Below are 12,596 nucleotides of genomic sequence, written 5' to 3'. Positions count from 1 at the left end.
ATATTAATATAAATATTATCCAATGGTTATTTCTTATGTTGAAAGAAAGATAATCATGCTTAAGTATAAAGTCTGGCAAAATAAATGTTTCTAAATTGATCTTGTTTCTAGGTTCCATCACTCTTGTCAACCAAGACAAGCAGCATAATTTACAGAATAAACCAAAAGGCTTTGGAGGTTGCAATGTTCTTACTATTACATTCTTACTCCCACTAATCATTAACTGCATCCTTATCAATTAATTCTATGTTGTACAAGAGAGGATTTCACTCTCTTCTATTCTGATACTACCAGTTAAGGTGACATATTAGCCACAGCTCTTCTGTCCATCTTACTACAATAGTGTAGATAAACTGGATGTGATCATAAAGCAATTAATAGGGAAACTTTAAATATGCATCCAAAAGGTACCGAGTACATGTTCTACTTGCCTGTAACACAATATGGACAGAGTTTGAAGGTGATGCATGGACTGGAGCCAAAATTTTGATGGCACTTTGGTTTTATACAGTTTCCCCAGATAGACCATGGATTTGTTTAGGCTATTGTGTATATATGCTCAAGACAGAGCAAAGTTTTTCTTTGTTGGAAAGCCACAGCTTTAACAGTACAACAAAGAAAAACAATTGCCTGCTGTGTTTTCCTACCCAGGTCCAAGCTATCTAATGATGGAAGCACTTACTTTACTAAAGTTGTCGTTAGGTAGTTTTGCAAGATACTTCCTCTTATCTGTCCATATCACATTCAATATTCAAGTAAGACAAAAAGGGAAAAAATTAGCAAGCTTAAATGAATAAATATACAGCCAAAATAATTACAAACAGATATTTATATAAATACTTGCACATGAGAGCTCACAGCAGGATATATTCAATAGTCAAAAGATGGAAACAACCCAATGTTCATCAATGGATGAACAGATAGCAAAATGTGGTATGTCCTAACAATGGAAAATTATTCAGCCATAAAAGGAATGAAATTCTGACATGTGCTACGATGTGCATGAACCTCAAAAAATTATGCAAAGTGAAAGAAGCTAGACATAAAAGGTCATATATTGCATGACTCCATTTATATGAAATATCTAGAATAGGGGAATCCATAGAGACAGAAAGTGTCTAAAAACAAACAAAAAGACAAACAAAAAACAACTCTTCACAATTTTAAACACAGAGACTTCATCTTTTATAAAAGACCTCAGAGAAAGATTAACATAGAGCTTAAATGGAAAGGATCTTCCAGGTACTGTTAACATCTTATTCGGTATTAGAACCCCAGAGTGCTTATTCTTGGATCTATGTGTCTCAAATATTAAAAAAAAAAATATGTAAGTCAATCTTTAATCACCAAAAGACTGTTCCAACTGACGACCTTAAACTAAGGATTCTTAGGGATTCTTAAAATTGCATTAAGTAGTCAGCTTTCTGCCTGCCAGTTCTAAACATCACGGATATGCAAATCAAAAGCACAATGAGATATCACCTCACACCTGCTAGAATGTCTGTTGTCAAAAAGACAAAATATAGTAAGTGTTGGTGAGGATGTGGAGAAAAGGGAATGCTTATATACTGTTGGTGGGAAGGTAAATTAGTGCAGCCACTATGAAAATCTGCATGACGTCTCCTTAAAAAACTATAAGTAGAACTACTGTATGGCCTAGCAATCTCACTTGTGGGTATACATCCAAAGGAATGGAGATCAGGATCCTGAAGAGGTATCTGTACTCCCATGTTTGTGGCAGCATTATTAACAATAGACAAGATATGAAAGCAACCCAAATGTTCTTTGACAGATGATTGATTAAGGAAAATGTGAGAGATACGTGTACAAAAGAGAAAATTATCAGTCTGAAAAAGAAGAGAATCCTGACATTTATCACAACATGGAGGGAGCTGGGGCACATTATGCTAAGGGAAATAAGCAAGGCATGGAAAGAGAAATGATGCATGGTCTTACTTATATGTGGAATCTAAAAGAGTCAAATTCATCAAAGCAGAGTAAGACAGTGGCTGCCAGGAACTTGAGGGAAGAGGTAATGATGCTTCTTTGTTGCTCAAAGGGTACAAAGTTTCAGTTATGGGAGATGAAGTAACTGACTACACTTCAATTAAAAAATAATAATAATAAAAACAAACAAAAAATGCCCTTCCTAATGTCCTCATTTTGAGACAGTAGTAAGATCTTGCTTAAGTGGTGTTCTCACTTCCTACAGTATTGTTTAAAAGAACTCATCTTTGCTTGATAAACAGGTTTTATTGGTGAGTCTTCCGTTATGATAGCTTACTACCTATGCAACAACTACTCTTAGATATTTTATGTTTAGCATGCCTCAAAAAACATCTATTTCATACATACCTGTCTTCCCCCATGCCTTCATTTCCCATCCTAGTGAAAAAAACTACTTCATTCTTTCAGTTACTCAGGCACCAAGTCATGGAATCATTTTTGATTCCTTTTGTCCATTAGGTTCTACAACCAATTATGCCGTCAGTCCTCTCAGGTCTTGCTGTTACATGGACAGTACTCTTGTGAATCAGACCACTCCCTCACACCTCTGCTGTTAACCTCCTGCTCCAAGCAACCATTTCTCTTACTTGGATTCTTATAATAACCTTGCTAGATCTCCTTGCCTCTGCCTTTGTCCCCACTCCCAGTCGCTGGTTTTAAGTACAGCAGTCAGAGCTCTTCTGTCAGGTCACGTCACGTCTCTGCTGGGACAGTGAACTCCCAGCTCGTTCAGAGTAACAGCCAGACTTCTCAGAGGGACTTGTGTTACCTGCTTCACCCCTCTGACTCTCAGGCTTCATTTCCAGTTGCCCTTTTCCTTGCTTATTCTGCCACAATCACATCAAACTCCTTGTTGTCAATCAAAAACAACAGACCTACTCCTGTTTGAAGAATGTGCTGTTCCTGTTCCCTCTAACTAAAATGTTTCCTGAGATACTGACATGTCTTCCTCATCTCCTTTGGCTTTGACTCAAATACCACCTCTGGTAAAATCTTCTAAGGCTACCACATTCAAAATGCAGGACCCACCTGCACTCACCCTATATACTTTGACTAGCTTTGTCTTTCTCTTTAACACATGTAATTATCTAATTCATTAATACGTGATGAGAAGGAAATTGTCTCTCTCTAGTTTTACTTTTTTACACTGCTCTATTCCCAGCATAAAAACCAGTGTCTTAATGAATGATTATTAATGTTTATTAATCTATACATACCATACTATATTAATCCATGTTATACATCCCGGATGCCTGACTGGGCCTTTCTCTTCAGCCTGTGAGTTCTGATTGTCCATTGCTGGTGCTGTTTAACAGAGCCCCTCTTGATTTTGTTTTAGAAAGTAATATTGGTTCATCTCAAATTTATTAGCACCCTTGAATATCATTACTGTGTTCCCTGCGCTTTGTTTTGATATTCCATTGTTACCTGCCTTCCCTCTTGTTGAGGCAAACCCTATATTACTATTGCATTATCCTAAAATCCCCTAGCTCAACACCTAATAAAGAGGTCTCAAGAAAACTTATATACCCTTTATTTGTAATTCATAAATCAAGTATTCAAAGCAGAATCTCTCCATCTAATCAGTTGACTTCCCTGTCTCCCTTAAGATACACATTGTATCATCTGGGATCTCTTGATATTCTTCCCATATATCTCCATGTCTTGCCCAAAGCCCAGTATGTTCTATATGAAACAAATGTTGCAATACCCTCATCTCTCAGATCCTGCTATTCTTGCTTTGATCTTCTTGCCATTCTATGTGCACAGATGTATCCTTTTATCTTTGTATAATGCTACTTCAAACTGAAACCTTCCTTGCATTGTCTACTTGGCTCTCAGTATCACTCGGTACATGGAGATACAGGGTGTGTTGTTCTGCTCTTAATCTACCGCTTCAGGCTTCCCTTTGTTAGGGAGAAGGTTTAGATATATATTGAGGGTTATTTGCAAACATACATTACCTTCGGGACATACTCACCATGATATTGTATGTTGAGGGTATAAAGGCTATTCACTAGGAGGCATTCTAGCTCCAGACAATGAATCATTCATTGTACTACCAAAATGATGCTCCTGACCTTTCTAGACTTTTTGTTTACTATTATCACTCACAATGATATTCTGACTTAATACTAATACAAACAGGGGCTCCTATAACCCTTATTAGATCAAAGACATTGACTTTGTAATAGAATGCAATTATTTTCTACTTTCCAGCTACTTTGTAAATGTACGTATTCTACAGGGGAAGATAAATGAGCTTCTGGTCAATTTTCATAATAATCAATCCCAACCCATTCCCACCTCATCCAGCTGGGGAATACAACTATATGGCCCCATAAAAACACTCAGAATTAACAAAATCATCCAACACTGTCCTATATGGGGAACTCAAAGCAAAGCTTCATGGCCTACAAGCACAATATAACTGCAGCCCACATTACCCAGAAACCTGAGCATTGGGATATGAGCATGTTCTGGGCTCCAAACAGAACCAGAAGCAGCCAGCTGCCTAAGAATGATTAACTAAATAGCCAATTATTTCCCCACTGATGTGTAATCTGAGTAAATTACAAACAAAAGATAATACCTAGAATTCACAAGTGTTTCTAGGTGATTCCTGAAGCCAAGTACTGCACTGGTGGACTGACAGGTCCCGTCAGCCCTCTTCCCAAGGAAACCGAGTGGTACAGGGGCTTCCTCTGTTGAACAGCAAGTACACACAGTGTTACTTACACAACCAGTTATGTTCTAGTAACTAGGATAGGTTTTTAAATGCAAAGGATATACTTTAAGTTGTTTTTTTATAACTACAACATAAACCATAAATATCATTAAAGTTTGGAAAATATGGAAAAATAAACATAATAAAATTGCAGAAAACAATATATTTAATGTATTTTTATTGTATCTACTCTCACTAATTTTTACTTCTTGTCAATGTATGTGTATTTTAAGTTAATAATAATATTGTTTTATAAACTGTTATTGCCTAATATAATAATTTGAATATTTTGTCATGATATGGTCCTGTAGTAACATACTTATTGAAAACTGTATAGTATTGCACACTAAAATGTATTATAGGATATTTATACAAGTCTCCAATGTATGCAGATTAATGATTTTGCAAATTTTCCTATAATGATCATAGCAATATCCTTGTTGTTGAGTCTTACATATGTTATGAATTATTTATTTAATCATAAATTACTAAATTGTATGAATAAAAGTTTCAGATACACATTGGCAAATGTCCTCCAAGTGGCTGTAATCAGCTATACTCCTACTAGTAATGAATGGACATGCTTACTCTCTAAATCACAAACAATACTGGATGTCATCACTTAAAATTAGTCTCCAATTTGAGGGAAAAATGTAGCTATCTTACTTCTGCTTTTCTTTAAACTAATTTGATTATTGGTGATTTTGTGTATGTTCACAAGTTTATTATTTCAATGTATTACTTTTTTATGCTTATTCAATTTCCTTGACTGTATTTCTGTTGGGGTGACTATTTTTCCATTGATCTGTAAAAGCCTTTTATATAAGATGAAAACACTGCATATATATGGCACTTACTGCTAGTTTGTCTTTCAGTTTTATAGGTGATGTCCTTGAAATTAATAATTTAAAAGGGAACACATCTATGTTTCCTTTTAGTATATAGCTGATATTCTAAATTATGCAGTTATTGTCATATGCTGTTAAGTAGAGATCTATTTATGCCCAAAGAATCAGTTGTCCCCATATGATTATTTTTGTTCTGTTTTGTGTTGTTTTTAATCCATGGAAGAATATCAGGGGTTTAATTAGAAATGTTATCCCCAAGGTATCCCTGGTACTAAGCTGGGTCATCCCCTACAATGACTATAAGAGAAAAGAGAGTATATTCTTAGAGAGAAGCTGTCAACTTCAAACAAAAGAGCAGAACAGCCTTAATGTAGGGTTATTATGCTCAGTGGCCCCTTTTATAATAAATACAGTAAGAGATAGAAGAAATATTTGAGAGAAATGTAGCTGCATGGTAACCCCAGTGGTTTTATTGACATTGAAAAAGAAAGATTTTCAAATCTGGAAACCTCAAAGCCTCTGTAAACCTCATGAGCACTGCTTTAGCCAGACAACTTGCCTCTTGTCAGTGTATAAGTCTATGATCTGTTGGGTAGAGTGGTATAAGTTTATATACATAGCAGGTAATTGTGAGCATGAACAGCTCATATGACTTAAAAAAAAAAAAACAAACAACCCAATCCAAAAATGGGCAGAAGACCTAAACAAACAATTCTCCAATGAAGATATACAAATGGCCAATAGGCACATGAAAAAATGCTCAATATCATTAATTATCAGAGAAATGCAAATCAAAACTACAATGAGGTATCATCTCACACCAGTCAAAATGGCCATCATTCAAATATTCACGAACAACAAAGGCTGGAGGGGGTGTGAAGAAAAAGGAACTCTCCTATACTGTTGGTGGGAATGTAGTTTGGTGCAGCCATTATGGAAAACAGGATGGAGATTCCTTAAAAAACTAAAAATAGACTTACCATATGATCTAGCAATCCCACTTCTAGTTATATATCCAAAGGGAACTCTAAATCAAAAAGATACAGGTGCCCCAATGTTCATAGCAGTACTATATGCAATAGCCAAGGCATGGAAACAACCTAAATGTCCATCGACAGATGACTGGATAAAGAAGCTGTGATATATTTATATAATGGAATACTACTCAGCCATAAAAAGAATAAAATAAATGCCATATGCAGCAAAATGGATGGACCTAGAGATCGTCATTCTAAGTAAAGTAAGCCAGAAAGAGAAAGAAAAATACCATATGATAGCATTCATATGTGGAATCTGAAAAAAAAAAGAAAAAAAGAGAACACTAGTGAAGTTATCTACAAAACAGAAACAGACTCGCAGACACAGTAAACAAACTTATGGTAACTGGGGGAAAGGGGAGTGGGAAGGAATAAATTTGGGAGTTTGAGATTTGCAAATGTTAGCCACTATATATAAAAATAGATTTTAAGAAACAAGTTTCTTCTGTATAGCACAGGGAACTATATTCAGTATCTTGTAATAACCTTTAATGAAAAAGAATATGAAAACAAATATATGTATGTATATGCATGACTGCGACATTGTGTCACACATCAGAAATTGACACATTGTAACTGACTGTATTCCAATAAAATTTTTTTAGAAGTTTACATACACAGAGTCATTTGAGATGCACAACTCTATGAAGTCAATAAGTATTATTTATTATTCCATTTTACTGCAGAGAAAAACTGAGTTTCAGAAAAGGAGAAAAAATATTTCCCAGGGTCTAACAATTAAAAAGTGACTGAGCCATGATACAAAGTCTATGTCTTCTGCAGTTATATTTTGTGCCATCCAAATACTGAAGAGTTCCTCATCTCAGCAACTTTTTTCAGTGGCCTTCACCAACACCAATGACAGGAAGTTGAAAGACATGGATAAAACACCAAGGTGAATGCCAGTTGCTCTCCGGCAGTCCCACTTTGTAAAATGTCCCTTAATTTTTCTGCCTGATGGATCTCTGTTTGCAATGAAGTCAGCTATCTTTTTTGGCAACATAGCCCTCTGGCTTGAATACTTCAGCTTTAACCTTAGGTTTATGTCCCTTTATATTCTCTCTGATAAATGTCATCCCTTGGGACACATAAGGGGTTGCCTATTACCTTTTTCATCATTAGCATTGCCTTTTGAAAGTTTTGCATTATCCCACTAATGCTAGAAACATCAGGGCATCATTTTACACAGATCAGCAACTCTGTGTACACCAGTTTAAGTTACTTTGCAATTGTGGCAGAATAGTATTGCCCTTATTTCCCTTGTAGATGAATTCAGTTGCATTTTAAACCAATTCTACACATCTAGAGAATGCACCTCCAGCCCTGCGTCAGGAAGGGCCAGACATGTTTTGATCAGCATCTACAATGTCCCCCTGATCAGTATTAGAGTATGTATCATAGTGTGGTGTAGAGTAAGGCTTTGGATTTGGGTGGAAGGTCTAACTCCATCACTAATTCATCTAATGATGGGCAGGTAACTAACGTGCCCTGAGCCTCATTTTTCTCATCTGTCCAATGATCATTATGATTTCACATTATGTTTATTAAAATCGCTGAAACAGTTGAAGTGCTGAATAAAGAGTACAATATATGAAACAGATAAACAACAAGTTTGTACTGTACAGCACAGGAAACTATATTCAATATCTTGTACTAAGCTACAATGAAAAAGAATATAAAAACAAATACATGTATGTGTATGACTGAAACATGCTGTACACCAGAAATTGACACATTGTAGACTGACTATACTTCACTTAAAAAAATTGAAAATTCAAAACAAAAAGAGTAGTTCTCATTAAAATTAACTGCTGAATCAGTAATTGATACATTTTTGTTTTCTTTTCTTTTCTTTAAGGAAAATAGACAATAACGGCTTAGAACCTGTAACGGGTGACAAGTTGTGATGGTACTCCAAATACTGGCTGCAAGACACATGCAGTCTTTAAAAGTAAACTAGTTCAAAGACATGTGGGCTTTGGCTACAAAGGGCCTGTGTAGATTAAAACCACTTCTCCACGAGACCCAATTCAGAAAAAAAAAAAAAATTCCTAGAATTTTTATTGTTTCCATTTGAGTGATTAACAGGGTTGTTTTCATGAGATAATTGATCTGTCCCATACTTGCTCATGCATTTCTTTTTGTTTCAGACAGTTTTTAAAAAATATTGTACTATCTTAACTGAACCCTCTGCAGTATGGAGGAATCAGATAACTCAGATGGGCGGAATTTTATTAAATGAAGTTGAAAATGTAAATTCATTGAGGGCACCAAGGGATGGCTCTCTCATGGGGAGAGCATTTCTCAATCAGAAAGTTCACACAGGACAGACAAGAGAGCACACCTGGGAACGAAAGACTGATTATTAACAATGCAGGACCTTGACAACTGACTGAAATCCTTTGGGGCTAAATCTTCTCATCTGTTAAATAAGAAGATGGTGTATTTGATGACTGTGATGTTCCTTGTTGCATTCTAATCATTAAACACCTAGAGGGATTTTCTAGGAATTTTTGTGTTTTTTTCCTATATTCAGAACTCAGATGCAATGAATTCAATTCATCATGAAACTCAATTTATAGTTCGCAATCATCACTGATTTATAGAAGTATATTACTATTTTTATACTTTCGTGGTTTGTCTCTCTTCCTCTTATCTCTGATACTCACTCCCATTCCTATCATCTCCACCATAGGCACCTGATCTAATAAGTTTAATATATGTTTTTGGCTGATTTCTTAGATATATATTTTTCATTACATAAAAAACATTATGCTATATATTTCATTTGATTATTTATATTTGCCCAACACTATGTTACTGTTTGTCTTCCTAGTTGTTTCTCAGTGCCAGCATTGTATTACATAGTCAATGTCTTCCATAATTATTTATTCCCCAGCACAAGACACCTAGATTATCTCCATCTAATATTACCCCCAATATACAGTCCTCGCCAGGATAATTAAGTAATTTATAGCTTAGTTGATATTTCAAGCAATATCCTTTTTCCCCCCTTGAAATTTTTTTGAAACTGTTTATATTTGATGAGGATAAAGAAATCGATTTTTTAGTATCTTGTATTTGAACATCTTGCTAACTCTTCTCAGTAGTAATAATGTTATATAAGTAGATTCTCTTTGATTTCTCTGATAGGGAATACCATGTGCAACAGGAGTTTTATCTCTTTACTTTCCATCCTTATACCTTTTATACCTTTTGCTTTCCTTATCAAAGTGGTAAAAATTTCTGGTAACAGCATAACAGGCTTCTTTCCATCATGATCTTAAAGGAAGTAAGTCAGTTTATCTACTGAATTTTATTTTTACTATGTTTTGATATATATCCTTGATTGAGTTAAGAAAGTTATAGCTCATTAATAGCAGTAAAAACTATCCCAATAAAAATAAGTAACAAGCTGATCAAATACTTTTGCCACATCTAGTGGTATATTCATTGGTGATTTTTCTCTTTTAGTTAATTAAAATGGTTATTCATGTTCATAGATTTTGTGATATTAAAAATGCTTTGCGTTTCTGGGGAAAAACTATTTTTCATACACAGATGTAATATAATTAAATGAAATAAGACTACACTTTTCTTTTTATATACTATAATTATTCTATTATGGAAACAAGGTTATGCCACCCTTATGAAAAACTTAATAGCCTTTGCTTAATTTTTATATTATGAAACAGATTGTATAAACTTATCTCCTTAAAAAGTTTTCTTGGAACTCTACTATAACATTACTGAAACTAAATGTTTTCCTTTAGGGTGGGGATTGTTGAGATACTTGATGATGTTTTCAAACACTTTAATGGTTATTAGTCTATTCAAATTTTGAATTTCTAGTTGTGTCAGTTTAAGCATTACATATATCTTTGAGAATATATTCATTTTGTCTAGGCTTTTTCAAAGTCAAATTTCAAATATCAAACATGTATCTGGCATATATTTTTACAGCATTATTACTGAACTGTATTTAAATTTCTGTTTTGTCTTTACTAATTCCCCCTTTTTATTCTATATTTTACTTATTTGAGCATTTTTCTCTCTTGATCTCACTTCCACTTATTAAAAAAAAAGCTTTTGTATTTGTGACCCTATATGTATATCCATATAAACTGCACATCCATCACAGTGTCAGGTTTATGGCAGATCATAAATATTTACTGAAAGAATAGATAACAGAGTTATTTCTTCCACCTTAGAAGTGACAACGAATTTGGTGGAAACAGCACACTATTCATAGTTAAGAAATTCAGATCCAAGAAGAGATTACAATAATTCTTATCAGTGTGATTCTGATTCAGTTAATTAAAATAAGGAAGACACAGTTTCCTCAATATAAAATTTCCTCACATAGGATCATCATGGGGATTAAATATGTTGAATATGAGAGTCTTTGTAAATATCAATGAATTATAAATACTTAGAGGAAGGAAGAAAAGAAGGAAGAAAAACAAAGGAAGGAAGGAACATAGCTTTACATAAAAATGGCACAAAGAGAAAATTCTGAGGATTATAGCAACTATTATACTAAGGAGAACAAAACAGAAATTTGGTGCCCAAATGTAGAGATTTTGACCCCTTACTGATTCTACTTTTTGATAAATTTTTGATAAATCTCTAAACTTCTCATATATAAAATTGGACATTACATTTAACACATAGGATTCTTGGAGGAGTCTCAAATGAGATAATAGATTTTTTTAAAATTATGTAAACTGAATGTTTCTGATAGCAAATCATCTAAATAGAAATACACCAGAAATGTGTCCAAATATTGTTAGAAAACCAATTTTCTAAGAAGACTTCATATTGCCATTAAAAACCTTCCTATTTTTAATTTTTTGATGGACCTCCACAATTCTTTCCATAGTGACTGTACCAATTCAAACTCCCAACAGTGTAGAGGCATCCCCTTTTCTTCATAATCTCACCAGTACTTGTTATTGTTTGTCTTTTTGATAATAGCCATCCTAACAGGTGTGAGGAGATCATTCATTTTGGTTTTGATGGGCATTTTTTCTGATATTAGTGATGTTAAGCCTTTTCGTATACCTGTTCGCCAATGTAGGTGTTCTTTGGAAAAATGTCTATTCAAGTTCTTTGCCCACTTTTTAATCAGGTTATTTGATTTTTTTGTTGTTGTTATTTGGTTTGTTTTTCCCACTGAGCTATAGAAGTTCCACATACATTTTGGATATTAACCCCTGATCAGATATATGGTTTTTCAAACATCTTCACCCTGTTTTATAGGTTGCCTCCTATTTTGTTGATTGTTTTCTTTCCTGTGCAGAAGCTTCTTAGTTTGATATGGTCCCACTTGTTTATTTTTGTGGCCTGTGCTTTTGATGTTATATATCAAAAAATACTACCAAGACCCATGTCAGTGAGCTTTGTCCCCGTATTTTGTTCTAGCAGTTTTATGGTTACAGCTCTTACAATTAAGTCTTTAATCGATTTTGATTAATTTTTCTGTGTGGCTTAAGAGTCTGATTTCATTATTTTGCATGTGGGTATACATTTTTCCCAATATTGTTTATTAAAGAGACTATCCTTTGGTGCGCTTGTCAAAGATTAGTTGACTGTGTATGTGTGGGTTTATTTCAAGGCTTTCTATTGTTTCTATTTGTCTATGTATCTGTTTTAATGCCAGGACAATGCTGTTTTGATTACAATAGCTTTGTAGTGTGATTTGAAATCAGGGAGTGTTATGCCTACAGCTTTGTTCTATCACAAGATTGCTCTGGCTATCCAGGGTCTTTTTTGGTTCCATTTAAATTTTGGGATTTTTTTCTTTTTTGTATTTCTGTGAAAAATGCCTCTGGAATTTTCACTGGGACTGCAGGTCAGTCTGTAGATTTCTTTGAGTAGTATTGATATTTTAACAATATTAACTCTTCCAAAGCAAGAATACAGGATACTTTCCATTTATGTGTGTTTCCTTCAGTTACTTTCATCAGTAAATTG

At 34.3% G+C, this 12,596-nt stretch overlaps 2 long non-coding RNA genes across 2 annotated transcripts in view; one reads left to right on the top strand and one right to left on the bottom strand.

The window, feature by feature from the left end:
* The window catches only part of LOC140698673 (uncharacterized), a 74,653-nt gene extending 72,222 nt beyond the window's left edge, over positions 1–2,431 (bottom strand). Inside the window, exon 1 of the long non-coding RNA XR_012076494.1 lies at positions 2,356–2,431. This is a non-coding gene — a long non-coding RNA (uncharacterized lncRNA). The remainder of the gene's footprint in view (positions 1–2,355) is intronic.
* The window catches only part of LOC140698672 (uncharacterized), a 64,772-nt gene that overhangs the window by 12,726 nt on the left and 39,450 nt on the right, over positions 1–12,596 (top strand). The gene's annotated exons all lie outside the window — the stretch shown is intronic.

The sequence above is a fragment of the Vicugna pacos genome, chromosome 10 (assembly GCF_048564905.1).
Source record: "Vicugna pacos chromosome 10, VicPac4, whole genome shotgun sequence".
In the NCBI taxonomy this organism is placed as follows: Eukaryota; Metazoa; Chordata; class Mammalia; order Artiodactyla; family Camelidae; genus Vicugna; species Vicugna pacos.
The sequence above is the reverse complement of the archived record's forward strand: the minus strand, read 5'-3'. Positions and strand labels throughout refer to the sequence as shown.